The following is a 21,084-nucleotide window of genomic DNA, read 5'->3' as shown; positions in this document are numbered from 1 at the left end:
CGGGGGGCGTGGAGCGAGCTCCCAAAGGTGGGCACGGGGGGCGTGGAGCGAGCTCTCGGGGGCGGGCACGGGGGGCGGAGAGGAAGCTCCCGGGGGTGGGTACGGGGCGGGGGGAGGGAGCCCCCTAAGGTGGGCACGGGGGGCGTGGAGCGATTCCCGGGGACGGGCACGGGGCGGGGGGCGGAGAGCGAGCACCCAGGGTGGGCACGGTGGGGCCCGGGCGCCGGCGGGAGATAAGATTGTTGGGGCGGGATGGGATGCTCGGCTTGGTTACCATGGCAACCGAACCTTGGGCCGGCCCACACAATCGCTCCACGTAATAATAATGATGGCATTTGTTAATCACTTACTATGTGCCAAGCACTGGGGAGGATACAAGGTCATCAGGTTGTCCCACGGTGGGGGGGGGGGGGGGGGGCGCTCACAGTCTTCAGCCCCATTTTCCCGATGAGGGAACTAAGGCCCAGAGAGGTTAAGTGACTTCCCCAAAGTCACACAGCTGACAAGTGGCGGACCCGGCATTTGAACCCAGACCTCTGACTCCCCAAGCCCCGGCTCTTTCCACTGAGCCACGCTGCTTCCCTACTAAACTCCCGCTATCGCCCCGTTCCTTCGCTCGAGGGGTAGGGCAGGGTTGGGTTCCGGGCTGTGTTCGTTTACAAGGTTGTGGGGCAATTAATTGAATTATAAAAATATTACCCCTCAAAACAAAATAGGCTCAGATAAGTTAGTAATTCCTTCCAGCACCGACGTCTTTATACTAACTTCACATTAAATGACCAATAAAAGTCTTTAAAATGAGTGGGTCTTTAAAATTAGTGCCTAGTGATTTCTAGCTTTTTAGTGATCAGATGACATTAAAGATGTTATCATGCTCCTCCTCAGATTCAGCAAAGAATGAAGAGAGGAAAGATTAAGGGAGAGACAATGCACCTCTTCAATCAACCAATGGTGTTCATTGAGCACTGTACTAAGCACTTGGGAGGTTATGATTCAATATCATCATCATCATCACCTAAAATTGGTAGGAAGAGAAGCAGTGTGTCTTAATAGAGCACGGACCTGGAATTCAACGGTTTGGGTTTTAATTATGCTCCACCACTTGTCTGCTGTATGACTTTGGGTAAGCCACTTAATTTATCTATACCTCAGTTTCCTCATCTGTAAAATAGGGATTAAGTCTGTGAGCCCCATGAGATGCATGGACTGTGTCCAATCTGATCAATGCCTGAAGCACAGTAAGCACTTAACAAATACCATTAAAAAGGATTTTATAATTTTGAGTTCTTTCTGCACATAGTTGGGTGTGGCTGTACATATTTAGAGAATGCAGAGTCTGGATAGCTGTTATCCCTTATTCATATTGTGTTAGTCAAAATTCTTGCTGCCTCACCAGAAACTCTTATTTGGAGTTGTGGATCAATCATTATCTACCTTGCTGTGACCTGTGATGTATGGCAGCAATGTCGGGGAGATCAGGAGCCTGGCAGAGTTTAGGGGAGGATAAAGAGACCTAGCCTCCAGGGAGATTGATAGAGTTCATTCATTCAGTTATATTTATTGAACTCTTACTCTGTGCAGGGCACTGTACTAAGTACTTCAGAGAGTACAACAATAAACAGACATATTTCCTGCCCACAGCAAGAGTTGGCCACATATAGTTTATGGCTAGGTGTTCAATATAACAGGGTTTCAGGGGAAAGGCCTTTAATGGCCAAGACTCTCAGCAACCTCTCTGTCTCTCAACTGAAGCTCACTGAGCCAATGCTCTCCATTTGGCCCCTTTCCACTACTCATCCATCCCAAGCACTTAGTCCAGTGTTCTGCAAATAGTAAGCACTCAATAAATGTCATCGATGATAATGTTCCCCACCTTGACATTCATAGCTCCCAAGGCCACCATCCCTCTTCACTGGGTCGGAACCTTTGGAACCATATGCTCTTTCATACACTTTTCATGACATTCATGGAGAATAGTGGTTTCATGTTTTCAGTCTGTACTTTCCTAAATGCTTAGTACAGTGCTCTGCATACATAAGCACTTAATAAATGCCAAATATTGATAGATTGATGCCATGAATGCTTTTCTCCTTATTGAGCTGCACTGTGTCGATGTTTGGTCAATTTATAGAATTATTCAGTAGTATTTAATCTTTTTTATTGCACACTTTGTGGTGAGCACTGAAATATGTGCTTGGGAAAGTACAGTATGCAGAGATGGCAAAAATGTTTCCTGTCCCCAAGTAGCTATTTTTATTGAGTGATTCTATAAATTGAACAATTCTGAAAGTAGTCAGTGGAGCCTGGATGAAATAGTGAATAAAATAGCTCTCAAAGAGGAACTAAGACTTAGACAACAAATAGGAGGCTTTGTTTTATGAATATTCACAAGAGGCCAAACTATGACTACAGAAGTGTGGAAGGATAGGAAGTCATGTTTTCCTGGAACTGCATTTCCCAAAGGTTTAGGCAATCCAAGAGAGGAGGCTTGCATATCTTCAAGATGGTTCTATGAATTGAACCCAAACATTTCTCCTTTCTGTTCTCTTCTCTCCTACTTTAATTCTTCACCTCTCTTTCCCACTCCTCTCCTAGGGTGTAGCTTGTTCATGTGACTGCTTGGTGAGTATCTAGGTGGTGGGTGGGCAGAATTCAGCTTATGGACAAGATATAGTCTGACTCCAAGTCATCTGCTTCAACCTATGACTACTCTTGCCTAATAATACTAATTGTGATATTTGTTAAAACTATGGGCCAATTGCTGTGTGCAAAGCAGTGAACTAAACAATAGGAAAAGGACAATGCAATAGAGTGGGTAGAAACAGTTCCTGCCCTCAACAAGTGAGGTGGCTTAGAAGGGAGGGAGAATATTGTGGGGGGAAAAAGATATGAGCCTCCATCATCATCATCCTTTGTCTCAATGAGTTAATAGCTATGAAAGTAGCAACCTAAAGTGCAATATTTAATAAAAATATTAATTAGAATGGAAAATGCTTCTTTGGCATAAATTAATCTTATGGGCATTGGAGAAAGATCATGTATTTTCTATTTGGGAAACGAGCTTTGGTAAAGATGAAACCGAGATTACCCACACACCTTCATCACAGCAGTCAAATGAAGTACTGTAACTGCACATGAAAAGAGCAGTTATTGCTTCTTGCACTTGTTAATGGTGATTGACAGCCCTGGCAAAGTGTCTGTGTCCTTCATTTTTGAACATGGAGGAATTGTACCCTTGAATGAGGGTGAGGGACTGTAGGATACAAAAAGGTTTGGGAAATGAGAAATTCAAGAAAACACCAGTTAGTTGAGGGTCAGCCTGTCATCCTCTGCCCTCTTACCTAATGCAAGGACAGGCACTGAGCCAAAGACATGAACATTTTACACCTTTATGTTTTTTAAACTCAGAAAGTCTTATGTTTTAAGGGATGTGGTGAAAACCCCAGAGCCCTTTGGAAGAAAGGCATTTATATGCATCTGAAGTATGAATGCATCTTGCAAATATCATGTCAACTCATAATCTTGAGAAAACAGCTCAAGGAATCAGAGGTAATTAATTTCTTTCTCCTGGGCCCATTTTGACTTTGCTTTAGCTGAAAGTAACCACCAGGAAACCCACTCTAATTGACTATGGAAATAGAATTTCCCCCAAGGCCAAAATCTATGAAAAATCATATTTTTAGCTCAGTGTTCAAAATCCAAAGTAATTTCCTGGGCTTAGCCATATTTTGCATTCTTCCAAAATAATAGAGGACAATTTCACATGGTCCTGATAATTTCTTATAGCAGCCAAGAAAAAATTCACTGCTTTGTACCTCCCCCACTTACCAATTATTCAATGTAAGGTCCAAACAAAATGATTCTTGTCTTCCTACCGCAGAAACAGCGTTGAAGGAGTGGGCTGCATAAACCTCCCCAACACAGAAAACCATTCTTTACTCACACGAGCAGAACACTGCCTTGCTCATATTCCGTTAGAGATGCTCAGGCCCAAAAGAACAAGGATCCAGTTCTCCTTTACATACCATAAGACTATTGCAGTGGGGCTTGTTGCAGAGTTTGAGCAGTGTCACCTAGTGGAAAAAGCAATGGCCTGGGAGGCAGAAGATCTGGGTTCTACTTTTGCCTTCATCACGCACCTGCTGTGTGACCTTGGTCAAGTCACTTCACTTCTCTGGCCTCCATTTTCTCATCTGCAAACTGGTGATTTTCAAAACCTACTCTCCCTCCTACTTAGACTGTGAGTCTCATGTGGACCTGATTATCTCATATCTATTTTAAAAATGTTTGACATATAGTAAGTGCTTAATGAATCCTATTGTTATTATTATTATTATTTTCTTTATTATCTTGTTTTGCATAAACCCAGATGCATCAAAGAATACAGAAGGGAGATGTAGGAAATTCTTCCTCTAGGTGTGTGAGGGCATTCAGTTCACACCTTCCTAGGGAGAAGGGGACTGTCAAGTTCATTATAAGGTTTTTGTTCATGTGTGGGAAAGTAGTGAGGATACACATGGCCCTTGTGAATCTCCGCACTCAGGAGAATGTTGTATTTTCTGCTTTGTTTTTTTTAAAATAGTATTTAAATGCTTTATATGTGCCAGGCACTGTACTAAGTGCTGGGGAATTTACAAGTTGATCAGGTTGGACACAGTCCCTGTCCCACAAGAGGCTCACAGTCTTAATCCCCATTTTACAGATGAGGTAACTGAGGCAAAGAGACCTGAAGTGAGTTGCCCAAGCTCACACATCTACACATCTGTAGAAACTACATCTGCTTACAGGAGCATAGCAAAGTATTGCATATTAAGGAAGACCTGGGAAGATCTTCATAACACATTTTGATGATGATAGCTACTTAAAGAGAGTTAAAGGTAAGAGAAAAATTCTAGGAATTGTGTGTGTCTAACTTTTTTAAGTGCCACTCATGCCACTCCCACCATATTCTAACAGAGTCAGGGTTATCTGTAAGTAGCAATTAGTCATCTTTGAATAAAGCATGAGAAGTTTTGTTGGTATCAGCATGGTATCTGTCGGTGACAGAATAAGATCTGATCCTGGAGGAGGCTTCTTTGGTTAAACAGCTGTTCCTTAGTCACTGCAAGCTGGCATTGTAAACTGACTTGATAGATGTGTTTTTGCTTGGTCTGTCTCCCTTATAAAAGTGAAAACTGCATGCCCTTTTGCTTTCTAATTACAAAGTAGGGATTAGTCCAGATAAATGAAATAAGTAGCTCCTAAAAAATTGAGAGGTGCCTATTGTGGCTATTATGCTTATTCCAGCACATTCGTGTCACATTAAGCTGAGGACGATGTAGTTTTTGGGTCCTTGATGACTCTTGGAGTGGGGTTATGATACCGAAGAGAAAGGAAACTCAGAAAGGAGCTGAGAGTTATGAGACAAAGCAGTGAGGACTGATCATTGGATTCTAAGCTCCTTTTCGGCAGGAATCATGCCTATCAATCAATCAGTGATATTTATTGAGAACTTACCATGTGCAGAACACTGTACTAAGTGCTCCACCCTTCCCTGACCCCATCTACCTTATCAAGCAGGGACAGAGACAGAACAAGCAAGGAGCCCCATGGAGCCAGTTAGAACAGTGCAATGGAGAGAGGCAGCACAGCATTCAGGCCTCAAACCCTCTTGCTCTCAAAACATTCATACCCTGATATCCTGGCAAGAATTTGAGCAAGTCCAGCCATGTCTGGGTTTAAAATTCATTCACTCATTCATTCAGTCTATTTATTGAGTGCTTACTGTGTGCAAAGCACTGTACTTCACACTTGTGGGGGAGGAACAAAGGGAGCAAGTCAGGGTGAAGCAGAAGGGAGCAGAAGAGGATGGGGGGCTTAGGGAAGGCCTCTTGGAGGAGATGTGCCTTCAATAAGGCTTTGAAGTCAAGGAGAGTAATTGTTTGTCAGATTTGAGGAGGTTGGGGGTTTCAGGCCAGAGGCAGGACATGGGTGAGCGTTCAGGAGCGAGATAGACAAGATCAAGGAACAGTGAGAAGGTTAGTATTATAGAAGTGAAGCGTTTGGGCTGGATTGTAGGAGGAGAGTAGCAAGGTGAGGTAGGAGAGGGCAAGGTGATTAAGTACTCAAGGAAACCACTAGAGTTTTTTGAGGAGTAGGGAAACATATCCTGAATGTTTTTGTGGAAAAATGATCCAGGAAGTAGAGTGAAGTATGGACGAGAGTAGAGAGAGACAGGAGACTGGGAGGTCAGCAAGGAGGTTAATGCAGTAATCTAAGCAGGATAGGATGAGTGATTGTATTAACATGGTAGCAGTTTGGAAGGAGAGGAAAGAGCAGATTTTAGTCAAGTTGTGAAGATGGGACTGACAGATTTAGTGATGGATTGAAGTGGGCTAAATGACAGAGAAAAGTCAAGGATAACACCAAGGTTACAGGTTTGTAAGACAGAAAGGATTCTGGTGTCATCTACAGTGGTGGGAAAGTCAGGAGGAGAACAGGGTTTGAATGGGAGGCAGAGGAGGAGCACGTGAAGGAGACTGGGAATGAATGGTCAGAGAGATTAGAGAACAGTATCCCTTTGAGCTCTAGTTGGGGCATTTGTGGTACCAAAGTTAGTTCAAACCCCTTCATGCTCTCCAAGCTCATTAGAAATTTAGAGCAGAGAAAAGGAATCTTAAAATGTCTCCAGCCCTCAACTGGCTTCTACCCACCAAGAGCTATTCATTAATTAATTCATTCAATCGTATTTATTGAGTGCTTACTGTGTGCGGAGAACTGTACTAAGCACTTGGGAAGTACAAGTCAGCAACATATAGAGATGATCCCTACGCAACAACAGGCTCACAGTCTAGAAGGAGGAGGCAGACAACAAAACAAAAAGTGTAGACAGGTGTCAAAGTCGTCAGAACAAATAGAATTAAAGCTTTGTGCACATCATTAACAAAATAAATAGAATAGTAAATATGTACAAGTAAAATAGAGTAATAAATCTGTACAAATATATATATATACAGGTGCTATGGGGAGGGGAAGGTGGTAGGGCCGGGGGGATGGGGAGGAGGAGGAGAGGAAAAAGGGGACTCAGTCTGGGAAGGCCTCCTGGAGGAGGTGAGCTCTCAGTAGGGCTTTGAAGATGTACTCATGCCACTGCATGGTGTAGGGCATTGAGGTTGACCAATATGAAGCTAAATGCCAGCTTGCTGGAATATGTACTAGCAAAATAGCTAATCAGAAGGCTCATTCTGGTTTGGGGTTATTAGAGGGAAGAGTAGAACAGTTGCAACTTATGTCCCTAATCATTAGAATGGGGTCAAGGAGGGCAACTGTATCACATTGTTCCTTCTAACATTTTTGATGCCATTATCAGAGACAGAAACCTGGATGGGCCACTGATATGATCCAAGTAATAGCTTTTATCGTTCTTATTTCATGCTGAACAAGCAGCTATTTTAAGAGAAATTGAGATGACAACCACAGTATAATTGCACTACTTCTTCCAGAGAAGAAGTACTTTTATGAGGAGCATAGTAATACTGATAATGAAAAATGGTAGGTGGTATGGTAAGATATTTGATGGAAGAATATTTTCTTCATTGATCCATACAACAAAGACATCAAGAAACTTTCCAAATAAATCCTTGTAATGACTTACCAGGGGAAAGATATATTTGGGTACCTTCTCTCCTATAAAGGATAGCTGTACAGTAAAAGTACATAAATGCAAAACAGCTAGATTGAAGAAAAAATCAGATTTTTAAATTAACCACGTTTAGATTAACCACTATTTTTATTTATGAAAAATGAAGCACCAAGTTCACTGGAGACTAGCAGTTGCTGTGAATTAGAGGTTATCTTGAATTTTGTTGTGAACAGAGAACATGACTGCTAACTCTGTTGTACTATACTCTCCTAAGAGCTTAGAACAGTGCTCTGCACAAAGTAAGTGCTCAATAAATACCATTGATCAATAAACCAGTATGAGTTTAAAGATGTTTTACTGTGTGAAAATCTAAAATTTGTGAACAAATGTCTTGTACAAAGACTCTGCCTGGGTGCATTACCACCTTATTCCTAGTGTTAATTGAATTGCTAAATGTAGCACTCTTATTAAAAATAATTTGCTCCTACCTGCCAGCATCAGATTGCCTGGCAGCCATAAGCTTTCTCAGAAGCCTGCTACCACCTCCACTGCTGGAGGTAGATTTCTCATTTAATCTATCTGTGTGTTTATATTTTATAGGGTGATTTAAAAATACAGCAAATAGATAAAACATTCATTAGCCAGCATTCTAAAGAAGTTGTAAGGGTTAATAATATTCTGAAAATGTATTGAACAATTTAGGTTCCTCATAGAAAATGTTCTGTACTGATCTAAATGCAAATAAACTCACTGATGCCCACTGAGATTGTGGGAATAAACTGCTGCAAGTTTTCCTGGAAAAATCTGAGATTTAACTGCCACAAAACAGCATCTGCTGTCCCTGATGTCTGTGAAGATCTTCAGGAATTAATGTACTGTATTTTCTAACATCCATCTTTCCAGCTCAGTGCACTGTGCCGTTCTTTAGGAGCTGTCCCCTTGCATTATTATCTCGCAGATTTTTTATGCATTCTGGCAGCAAGGGCTATGGCAGCACATTCAAGCCTAAGTCCTGATCATAGGGAGATTTGTGCCCTTAATGCTTCTTCAGAACATAGGACAGGTTGTGTGAAGGCAGTATTTTTTGTGGTATTTGTATAGCACTGACTATATGCCAGGCACTGTTCTAAGTGCTGGGGTAAATACAAGCTAATCAGATTAGACACAGTCCATGTCCCACATGGGGCTCATAGTCTTCATCCCCATTTAACATATGAGGTAACTGAGGCACAGAAGTGTGAAGTGACTTGCCCAAGGTCACACAGCAGACAAGTGGCAGAGCCAATATTAGAACCGAGGTCCTTCTGACTCCCAGGCTCATGGTCTAACCACTATGCCATGCAGCTTTAAGGTATGTGGTAGATGATGGAAAATACTATACACTTAATATGCCATGTTTGAGAAATCCTCCTTGTTATCTATAAAACCCAGCATGGGCCACATTTCCTACTTAGCTCTGGCAGGCTTTTCCTTGAGCTTGGCCTGGTTCTTGGTTTCTGGTGGTCTTGGGCTCAGGTGGACAGGGTGGAGGCCAGCCCAAGCTGAATCTAATTGGGGTTGGACCAGGATTGTATAGCTCAGTGCTGTCACTGGCAGCCCCATGTTTCAGGCATTTCAGATGAGTCACGGAGGTGCAACAGGAGAGGAATTGTTGCTAACTCGCAATATTACTGAAGCATTTGGTTATTCCTTGGGCTCCTGGTACTATAACTTCCAGCAGCTCAAGGGGGTCAATATACCTGTACAAGAGTGCCACCTTAAAAGCGGGCCTAAATTCACTTCCACTTTGACCCAGGTTTATTGCAGGTCCAGCTTAGTGCATGGACTCACAGCCCTGGAATAGTACAGAACAAGCCCTAGATGGGTGGATTCAACTGAGACTATCATACTGGGCTCTTGACCCAGGCCATCTGGGACAAGCAGAGACATGGTCCATAGGTGCACAAGTCCATCCTTTGTCCAAGCAGAGGTGGCTCATAGAAGCTCACTCATCAACATGCATGGAGGTTCCCCTATAGGCTGTGGAGCCACGGCTAATGCCTTGCAGTCCCTTGAGCCTTATACAGGAGCATGGGGTACCAGGAGATAACTAGTCCTAAATAAAGCTAGGAGTCAAGAACTTTGAGCCAGGCCCAGCCTATGCAAAGCCCCAGTGTCCAGAATTGGATGAGTGCCTAGTTGTCACCCACTGCCATTCATATTGCCATACACTGCAAACAGCTTGACAGCCTGGCAGTTGGAAAAACAAAAGGGGGCCGGAAGCACAGCCTACTTAATACTCAGACCACAGCTACTTTCCCCTTGTTATCCATAAGTCTAGTACGGGGCCGAAATGTGCTACATTCTTACTTATGCCAATCAAACAATATTACTATTGCCTACTAAGTGCAGAGCATTAGGCCTTTTGTTTATCCCAGGAGTGACATGTGACCTCCAGTGTTACTTAGAGAAGCAAAATGGCCTCGTGGATAGAGCACGGGCCTAGGAACCAGAAGGATCGAGGTTGTAATCCCAACTTCACCCCTTGTCTGCTGTGTGACCTTGGGAAAGTCATTTACTTTCTCTGTGTCTCAGTAACTTCCTCTGCAAAATGGAGATTAAGACTGTGAGCCCCATGAGGGGCAGGGACTGTGTCCAGTAGAGTGCCTGGCAAATGGTGTTTAACAAATTCCATCACTATTATTATTAGTATTATTAATTATTTGAGAGCTGCCCAGAGGATAGCCAGACCAGCTATAAATTGAAGGCCAGGGATGGGGTGTTGTTGGAAAGCCTGTTAATTAAAATGGCACAATGGTGTCAGGATCCCTGGGGCAGGATCACGGGGAAAACTGGGAGTGAATGTCTCTCTTAGAAAATTGCAACTACATTGTCAACATTTGTTTGCCTCTGTCAGACCTGGTGAAGTGTAGAAACATAGATAAATCCAGAAATTTCCCCTGGAAAATTTGGTTAGAATAATACCACTTTCTAATATAAAGGGGTTATTTGTTTGGGCCCACTGCTACTGACTGACTTGATAGAGATCAGTAAAATGGATTGACTGCTTAGAAGGTACTCAACACTAATGACTGTAATAAAATTGATGATCTGAGGAGTGACCTCAAGAGATTATCTAATCTAATCCATTTCTTGATTTATAGAGAGTCAACTCCTAAACCATTTGTTGACTGAATACAAATTTTTAAAATCTCCCAGGATGGAAATTCCACAATTCTGTAATTCAGTATGAGTATCTAGGACAAGTTCTTCATTATATCTACCCTAAATTTACCCCATTGCATTTCCACCATTTAGATTCTTAGGGGTGTTAGTCTATTGTTTGCTTTTTCTGTTTCTTCAGAACGATTTCTTTATGCAAATAAGCATCAGAAGGTGCACTGTTGGCCCCATACCTGATACCACAATTGGAAATTCAAATCTTAGTTTGCAGGGATCCCAAGAAGCTGCATTCTCCTCCTGTCCCCATTCTAGTCTCCCTGTTCCCTTCCTTCTGGTATTCTGAGTGCTTACAGCCAGAAAAAACAAATCCTTGGAATCCCAGTAAATCACATTTGAGCTATAATTTGTGGTTTTGAATTGGACACCGCTGTCTGGGATTGCAGTTTTTGGTAAATATGCAGTGAAGTTTGAGAATGGTTCATCCTATCCAGGTTTATAAAGAGGCAATTTTATTAGTGGTGATTATTAGTAATACTCCACTAGGCTAAAGCTTCTAAAATTCTATATCCTTTTTTTCAATTGTATTTATTGAGTTATTACTGTGTGCAAAGCACTGTACTAAGCACTTTTTTCTCCAAAGTATTTGTCCATGCCAATAAATGGCACCCATATATTGCTTTGGATTACATTGCCTGTTTTGATGGTAGGTTACTGTGCTGATGTTGAGAGAAACATATACTCAGTTCTCTCATAACATGGGGCTATGTTTTTGGTGGACTCTGCATTAAGGAAAACTGGCATTTCAGTCTAAGTGGCCTTACCAACACTCTGAGCTTGTTGAAGACATCCTTCTGACATGGCTTGCATGCTATCTATGAAAATGTGGGTTGTCAGGAGAATGATCCTCCAGTTGTGTTCTACCCAAAGTTCATAGTGAAAATTTGTGCTATAGAGGACTTCGTGCTTCTTCTTTAGAAAATAGGGCCTCTGGGTTTTAATTAAGCTCATCTCTCTTGCCTTGTTGCCATAGGCTAGAATCTAAGGCCCCTAAACAGGGATGTTCCTTCCTGGAACCTTTCTGGGTGGGAAGAACAGGTAGGAGGTGGCCCAGACTGGTGCCACCAAGTATTTAATAATAATAATAATAATGATGGCATTTATTAAGCGCTTACTATGTGCAAAGCACTGTTCTAAGAGCTGGGGAGGTTCCAAAGTGATGAGGTTGTCCCATGGGGGGCTCACAGTCTTCATCCCCATTTTACAGATGAGGTAACTGAGGCACAGAGAAGTTAAGTGACTTGCCCAGAGTCACACAGCTGACAATTGGAGGAGCGGAATTTGAACCCATGACCTCTGACTCCAAAGTCCATGCTCTTTTCCACTGAGCCACGCTGCTTTTGAGAAGCAGCGTGGCTCAGTGGAAAGAGCACGGGCTTGGGAGCCAGAGGTTATGGGTTCTACTTCATTCAATTGTATTTATTGAGAGCGTACTGTGTGCAGAGCATACAGTGCTTGGGAAGTACAAGTCAGCAACATATAGAGATGGTCCCTACCCAACAACAGGCTCACAGTCTAGAAATGGGCTCACAGTCTAGAACACTGGCTCTGCCTCTTGTCAGCTGTGTGACTTTGGGCAAGTCACTTAACTTCTCTGGGCCTCAGTTATCTCACCTGAAAAACAGGGATTAAGACTGTGAGCTCCTGGTGGGACAACCTGATCACTTTGTATTCTCCCCAGAGCTTAGAACAGTGCTCTGCACATAGTAGGCACTTAACAAATGCCATCATTATTATTAGAGAAGCACTGTGGCTTAGCAGAAAGAGACCGGGCTTGAGAGTCAGAGGTCGTGGGTTCTAATCCTGGCTCCTCCACTTAGCAGCTGTGTGACTTTAGGCAAATCTCTTAACTTCTCTGTGCCTCAGTTCACTGATCTGTAAAAGGGGATTAAGACTGTGAGCCCCACGTGGGACAACCTGATAACCTTGTATCTCCCCCAGCGCTTAGAGCAGTACTTGGCACAGAGTAAGTGCTTAACAAATACCATCATTATTATTATTTGGGCCGGGATTTACCATGACTTGTCTAAATCACTTAATAAAATGATAAGAATGGGATCAAGTGTTTACTATAGGCCAAGCACTGTACTAAGTGGTGGGGTTAGATACAAGATTATAAGTCTGGGCACGTTCTCTGTCCCATGTGGGGCTCTGAGGGAGAACAGATATTGTATCCCCATTTACAATTGAGGCAACAGAAGTACAGTGAAATTAAGTGACTCACCAAAGGACCCACAGCAGGCAGGTGGTGGAGCCAGGACTAAAATCAATCAATCAATCAATTGTATTTATTGAGCGCTTACTGTGGCAGAGCACTGTACTAAGCTGTTGGGAAGTACAAGTTGGCAACATATAGAGACGGTCCCTACCCAACAGTGGGCTCACAGTCTAGAAGAGACCTAAAACCTAGGTCTCTTGACTTCCAGGCCATGCTCTTTTCACTAAGCCACACTGTTTCTCAGGGCTGTACCTGACTCTCACTGGAACACCAATTAGCCATTTGCCAGCTAGTTGCACAATAGCTAAAGTTGAGTACTGTATTGGTCTCCTCATTGGTCTCCCCTCCGGCCTCTCCCTTCTCCAAACTATACTTCACTCCAGCTGCCTAGATTACTTTTCAGAGACCTGATTCAGCACACACCTTCCCCCTCCTCAAAATACTCAATAGTTTTCCATTTCTCTCTGCATCAAGCTGAAACATCTGACCACTGACTTTAAGGAACTATATCTCTCTCCCTCTTATTTTCCCACTCTCTTCTCCTTCTACATCCAAGCTCACCCTCTTCAGTCCTCTAAAGCTAACCTACTCACTGAACCTTAGTCTCAATTCTCAAACTCATGACACTTCAAATCCAACACACTACAACTCTTCCCATGCTAAAAGCTCTTCTAAAATTCCACTTTCTCTAAGAAATCTTTCCTGTTTAATTTATCCCCCAAGATATACCCTCCCAAGCACATTCTCGGCACATTTGTGCCACCTCATAGCTCATAATATAACGCATCTGTACATATAGACATCATACGTATATGACTAAGCATTTATTCATCCATATATCAATTTTTCTATTATTTTTCTTCCTATCTATAATGTTTTCGTGTCTGTCTCCATCTAGATTGTAAGCTCCATGAGGGCAGGCATTGTGTGTTCTGATTTGCTTATAGTACTTATAGTACAATTGTCTGTGCACAGAAGCATTCGATGAGCATTTTTGGTTGTTTGATGGTACTAGAAAATCCCAGCTGTTCTAATAGGTTCAGGAGGCAACTGAATGGAATTAGATCTTCCCAGCTACTTTCCTGTCTATAGTTGTTATCCTTAAGACTTATTTTCTCTAAAATCTCAGGTCCTTTACCCTTTCTGAAAATAATTTAATTAGAAAATTCTTTGCTGGTTTTGATTATCCTTAGCTGGAGCCTTTCCAGTTTATCTTCATGTCTCTTGAAACGTGAATCCTCAAATTGAACACAATACTCAGTGCCAAAAGTACTGAGAAGCTTAGCTAACAAGTGGTTTCTTTTCCATGATATGTGGTAAAGGTAGCTATCTTAAGGTAACATCAATTACTGCCAATTATTTGGCAGTAGTTGTGAGGACTTACTGGTGCCAAAATCTTGTTTTCTTAGCTATAAATCCCACAGGCAACTCATTCAAGGTAAACAATTTAGTATCCTTGCTGAGTTTACCTTATGCAGGATCTTTGCTGTAGTTGATTAAACTTGGGTCTTCTCTTTTTTTCTTTTGTATATATTTGTTAAGCACTTTTTAAAGATTTTACAGCAATATCGAGCACACTTTATACTTGTCATAAAAATTCAGTAGCAAACTTCAAAGCTCTTAAGAGCTCCTAAATCTGTAAGTAACTAGCCAGATAATCCCAAAATGTAGGCGGCCTATAGGGTCATTGTGGATTGAAGAGCTTTAGTTAGGGGATAATTAGAAGTGGAAATAACCGGTTTGCATATTTTATTGCCAATAAGAGTCTATTAAATCATTGATATTTTATAAATGATTTTGTCGTAAGTTAATGGGAGTGTTGCTTAGCCATCTTCTCCCTCAAATCTGGTTACTGTACTTCTTAGTTTTATGTTCTCTCTCTGCATATAATTAATGCAGAATTTAATTTTTTTCCCTCACTTAGAAGCAACAGTTCAGTAATCCAACTGAGAGATCCTTCTGCCTTCCTCCTAGAGAACCTTTTCAATAAATCATTCAAAAGTATTTATTGAGCACCTACTACATATAGAGCACTGGTCTGAGCACTTGGGAGAGTGCAGAAGAGTAAGTAGACTAGATCCCTGCCCTTGAGGCATTTATAATATAGTCAGGGAGTCAGACGTTAAAATAAACTACAGGCAGGGGAATCAACTGAGTATATTTGTAAGTGCTGTGGGGGTGGGGTGAGTTATCTAAGTGCTTTGGGGGTCAGACACAAAAGCATAGGTGATGCAGTGGGGAGATTTGGGATTAATCAGGGAAGGTTTCCTTCATTCAATAATACTGAGCGCTTATTGTGTGCAGAGCACTGTACTAAGCCCTTGGATAGTACAATATAGCAATAAAGAGAAACAATCCGTGGCCATAATGATCTCACAGTCCTGGAGGAGAATGTAATCCTAGTAGGGCTTTGGAAATGGGGAGTATAGTGATTTGTTAGCTGTGAAGGCAGAGGGATTTCCAGGCAAGAGGGAGAACGGGAACCTTTTATTGAGAAAATGGTATTATGGGGTTTAGGCATATTGGGATTTCATTAGATTGCATGGGACCTTCAGCAGAGAGAACCAGGACTCTTCATTCAGTAGTATCACTCCCGACTCAGACCCTGTTCCAAGTTATCAGTCAATTCGACATAGGTGGCTAAAAAGGGGAACTGAGGTTGGGAGTAACAGGTCTTATAAGGGAAGACAGAAGATACAGGAGTGAATGAGCAAGGGCTCTGAATCATCTTCCGAAGTCGTTTTCCAAGTAAAGCAGCATGAGCTGTATTAGCAGTTCCAGGCAGAGCAGGAGCAGGATCTCAGATATGGGAATATGGGAAGCAGTCACAAGAACTGAGCAACTAGTTATCAGTTCCTCACAGTCCTTCTCCCAGCTGCTCTGTTCATCACAAATGGCAGAGCTGGGATTAGAACCCAGGTCCTTTGGCTCCCAGGTCTGTGCTCTTTCCACGAAGCAATGCTGCTTCTCTACTCTTGCTCTACACACAAAAAGCAATCGATAAATGTCCTTAATCATTTAGAAAAGATTGTCTTCTGCAAGTAAAAACAGTATACTGACTGATAATAGAGTAAAGGCTGGGTGAGGCCTACATTGTGCTTTTTATCTATTTTGAAATGAAATTAGTCTTAAATGTAAGGTTTTCCTCATTTAAAAAAAGTCCATTGTTTGATATGTTTTTATAACATGACCATCTTAAATTGCTTTCTCCAATACATAGCTCTGATAGATCAGATTCTGAATTGCTCATTTCCCCCCAGCCCATCACTTACTTTTTCCCCACCAGCACACGCTTGATGGAAAGCCTTTAAAAAGCAGATGGATAAGCTTCTTCCCTGTTTCTGTTGTTTCAGGTGGTATTTCAGCTTTGATCCCTGGCAGGCAAACAGTGTGAATGGCCAAACTCACACCCCTGCAGTCAGGCCAACAAGAGGGACAGAATGCCGGTAGTGCTTAGTACAGTACAGTACTTAGTACAGTGCTCCACTCACAATAAGCGCTCAATAAATATGATTGATTGGGCAGTTGGACACAGCTCTTAACATGAACTGCTATCTGTTTAATAAAGAGCATGGCCAGCTTTATGGCCCGCTAGTTTCTCTTCCCACAGACCCCCAGGCAGCAGTCTGCTGATGGGAAGGACAATGCACTTCTCATTTGCCCCCCATGCAGTGCGGGCATTGGTGACTACAAACAGGAAGGAGTCTCCTTTCAGTGACCTGGATCCTACCTCCCTGCTGCTTTCCCACCTTTATCTCACATCATGCCTGTATCTATTTTCAGCAGCAGCAAGATGGAAGGTTCCCTGTGGGTGCATATGTTCATGGAAAATTCCATGCTCACCAAACCTTCATCAGGACCTCTCTGTGCCCTTATCAACTGAGCAGACAAATACAACCCCAGTTCTGGTGTTTCATGGAATTTTTTTTATGATATTTGTTAGGCACATACTATGTGCCAGGCACTGTACTAATCCCTGGAGTAGATATAAAGTAATCAGATTGGACACAGTCCATGTTCCACATGGGGCTTACAGTCTTATTCCCCATTTTTCAGATCAGGTAACAAGCACAGAGAAGTTAAGTGACAAAGTCACAACAGAGAAGTTGTGGAATCAGGATTAGATTTCCATTGTGGTGTTTAAATCTGACTCGGAGCATAAATCGGAATCTGTAGGATTCTAAAAGTCGGTCGATCAATCAATGGTATTTATTGAGTGCTTTGTGTGCTCGGATCACTATACTAAGTACTTGGTAATGCAGGTAGACACAATCCCTGCCATCAAGGAGCTTACAATTTAGCAAGGGAGATAGGCATTGAAATAAATTATTGGTAGGGGAAGCAACTGAGTCTAAGCATGTCCCCTCTAGACTGCAAGTTTATGGGCAGGGAACGTGTCTATCAGCTCTGTTATATTGTATCCTCCCAAGTGCTTAGTTCAGTGCTCTGAACCCAGTAAGCACTCAATAAATATGATTGATTTGCATATGAGTGCTGTGGTTGGGGATGAAGACCTAAGTGTTTAGCTGCGTAGTTGATGAAATAGGGAAGGAAAATAATGTAGGGATGTGAGAGCTTATTCAGGGAAGACTTCCTGAAGGAAATAAAATTTTAGTAGGGCTTGGAAGAATGAGGAAAATAGTGGTCTATCAGATATAAAAGGTGGGGGGTAGTTCCAGGCAGGAGGCAGGGAACGTGTCTACCACCTCTATTATATTGTACTCTCCCAAGTGTATAGTACAGTGCTCTGCACTCAGTAAGTACTCAATAAATTATTGATTGAGCAAGGGGCTGATAGTGAGGAAATCAAAAAGAGAAAGAGGCATAGTGAGTAGGCTGGTATTTGGGAACCAAAGTGTGAAAGCTGAATGTTCATGTGTGCTTACTCCAGGCCAGTTCTCAATTATAAATTAATCCACACACTCGGTAGAGTTAATAATAATAATAACAATAATAATAATAATGACATTTATTAAGTGCTTACTATGTGCAAAGCATCATCATCAATCGTATTTATTGAGTGCTTACTATGTGCAGAGCACTGTACTAAGCGCTTGGGAAGTATAAATTGGCAACATATAGAGACAGTCCCTACCCAACAGTGGGCTCACAGTCTAAAAGGGGGAGACAGAGAACAAAACCAAACATACTAACAAAATAAAATAAATAGAATAGATATGTACAAATAAAATAAATAAATAAATAGAGTAATAAATATGTACATACATATATACAGGTGCTGTGGGGAAGGGAAGGAGCACTGTTTTAAGCACTGGGGAGGTTACAAGGTGATCAGGTTGTCCCACGGGGGACTCACAGTCTTAATCCCCATTTTACAGGTGAGGTAACTGAGGCTCAGAGAAGTGAAGTGACTTGCCCAAAGTTACACAGCTGACAATTGGCAGAGCCAGAATTTGAACCCATGATCTCTGACTCCAAAGCCTGGGCTCTTTCCACTGAGCCACGCTGCTTCAACTTTATGTGCTTTGGTTGCTGGCTCGCACAGTGTTTTCTCTCACATGACCCAGATTCTATTTAACGCATCTCTTGCTTTAACATGATCCATCTGGGGTGAAGTGAGGTGCACTCTCTTGGAGTAGTTAGCCTGTACATTTTTGAAAATTGAACCATCTTCAGTTGAAATATTTCTGCTTTAATCTAATCAATAGTACTTATTGGACACCTACTGTTTGCAGAGCACTGTACTATGAGCTTGAGAGAGTACAATAGGATTAGCAGACATGATCCCTGCCTTCAAGGAGCTTACAGCCTAGCTGGAGAGTAGGGCACTAAAGTAAAATACAGATTGGTGGAAGTAATAGAGTATATAAAATATGCATACAACTGCTACTCTGAGTACTGCTGTTCTTTGGTATTCATTCATTCAATTGTATTTATTGAGCACTTACTGTGTGCAGAGCACTGTACTAAGCGCTTGGGAAGTACAAGTTGGCAACATACAGAGACGGTCCCTACCCAACAGCGGGCTCACAGTCTAGAAGGGGGAGACAGACAACAAAACATATTAACAATAGAGTAATAAATCTGTACAAATATATATACAGGTGTTGGGAGGGGGAGGGGGAGAGGAAGGAGGGGACTCAGTCTAGGAAGGCCTCCTGGAGGAGGTGAGCTCTCAGTAGGGCTTTGAAAGGATGAAAGTTCTAATGTGCGAATTGAGAGAGAAAAAATGGGAAGAGGAGAAATTAATTAGGGAAGGCTGCTGAAGGAGTTGTGATTTCAGAAGGGCTTTAAAGATGGAAAGAGCTGTGGTCTGGTCTGTTGGGTGTGACGGGGAAGAAATTCCTGAGCTGTGGGAAGTGATGCATCCTATATAATTACCTGACCACAAACATTTACTGGACTTTGTTATCTCTTTTGCAACCGTAGGAGGTGTGATAACCTGCGGTTTCCCAGCTGCAGGAGGCCAAAGAGCCTCTTTTCACCTTCTGCCATATCCTCCTGGAACTGGGCTTTCTCCATATTATTGGGCAGGGGCCTTCTTCTTCTTCAGTCGTATTTATTGAACGCTTACTGTGTGCAAAGCACTCTGACCAGGGCCACAATGGCCCACAAGAGTGGTCCCATGTGTGCCTTCCTCAGGCGCTTAGACAACATTAACTTTGAAAGGCCATGTTTTTCAATTTCTGCTCCCTTTACAATGGTGGGTCTTTTTGTTTTGTGCTTTGGTTAGATTTGTACTTGAATAACAGTTACTGTGCCAAACAGTTCCCTTTATCTGTGTGATGACTTCCTTTTACAATCTGAGCCTCTTGAAGTCTGAGACCTCTTTTATCTTTTCTATAACTTTCTCAGGTTCTGGTTCAGAGCTTTGTACGTCAGAAACATAATAAATAAATAACTACATTTCAACAGAGCTTTTAGAAGGAAAACCTCACGATTATTTACATGCAGCGTTTACTTTTCTTTAAAAGCTGATTTTAAATGGTTGATGAGCTTGAAAGTGTAACCCTTTTGTGGTATAAATTCTACTTATAAGCTAGGTGCTTATCATTTTCCTAGATGGTGTTTGGCAGGGGACATGTTTTAATACTTTAAACAGTGGAATGAGCATGGGCTTGGGAGTCAGAGGTCATGGGTTCAAATCCCGACTCTGCCAATTGTCAGCTGTATGACTTTGGGAAGTCACTTAACTTCTCTGTGCCTCAGTTACCTCATCTGTAAAATGGGGATGAAGACTGTGAGCCCCAAGTGGGACAACCTCATCACCTTGTATCCTCCCCAGCGTTTAGAACAGTGCTTTGCACATAGTAAGCACTTAACAAATGTCATAATTATTATCTATACCATCAGATATTAACTGCATCACTAAACCCCATGAAGATAGAGCCCAAAGGGTCATCGACATTTCCGTTGGTATGCTTAAATAGGTTTTTCTCTAGCATTTCAAATCCCTGACATAAGCAAACTAATTAATATAAAAATATCTCATCACCCAAGTTCTTATGTTCTGTTTCAAACTGAGGAGAGAGCCCTGCACAGAGTGTTGGCTCAGTAAATAGCTTTCTCTCTGGAAGTTTGCAATGTCATGGATAAAATGAAAACACACACATTTTAAAAAAGATTTAATATATTAAGTAGGAAGGAATGAGCCTCCCTTGCCAATCTTGCTTCCATTTAAACCATTCAAATAAGTCTCATTTAAAAAGCAAATCGAGATTTAGATTAGTTTGAATCTTAAATGCTTTTATTAACTCTCCAGAGAAGAGCAGAAATGATTGCGGCCGCCATGTGACAATATATGAGCTGTGCAAATGTTTCCAGAGGTCATTAGACTCCAGAGGGCACATACAAGATGACATGCAGAATCCACAAATCACTATAAATCAAGAATTAGCCTGAAGAAGATCAAGGTTGTATAGAGGCAGAGCTGTAGATGGTTGATAAAGAGCAGCCTCACAGATGGCATTTAGAAATGAGATATTTCTCTTAAAGCAGGGGTTTTATGATTTAATAAAAAGAGAAAACTGAAAGCACTTAATAACAAGAATGGTATTTACTGACC

General features: G+C 42.0%; 1 protein-coding gene and 1 long non-coding RNA gene across 3 annotated transcripts in view; both read left to right on the top strand.

Annotated features, from left to right (window-relative positions):
- LOC119932322 overlaps positions 1 to 970 on the top strand; it is a 91,188-nt gene extending 90,218 nt beyond the window's left edge. The window contains exon 4 of the long non-coding RNA XR_005452302.1: positions 886 to 970. This is a non-coding gene — a long non-coding RNA (uncharacterized LOC119932322). The remainder of the gene's footprint in view (positions 1 to 885) is intronic.
- Positions 971 to 1,076: 106 nt separating this feature from the next.
- PAK5 (p21 (RAC1) activated kinase 5) overlaps positions 1,077 to 21,084 on the top strand; it is a 232,499-nt gene continuing 212,491 nt past the window's right edge. For both annotated transcript variants that reach the window (XM_038751594.1, XM_038751595.1), the window contains exon 1: positions 1,077 to 1,123. The gene's annotated coding sequence lies outside the window, so the exon portion shown is untranslated. The remainder of the gene's footprint in view (positions 1,124 to 21,084) is intronic.

This window comes from Tachyglossus aculeatus, chromosome 9, assembly GCF_015852505.1.
Source record: "Tachyglossus aculeatus isolate mTacAcu1 chromosome 9, mTacAcu1.pri, whole genome shotgun sequence".
Taxonomy (NCBI): Eukaryota; Metazoa; Chordata; class Mammalia; order Monotremata; family Tachyglossidae; genus Tachyglossus; species Tachyglossus aculeatus.
The sequence above is the reverse complement of the archived record's forward strand: the minus strand, read 5'-3'. Positions and strand labels throughout refer to the sequence as shown.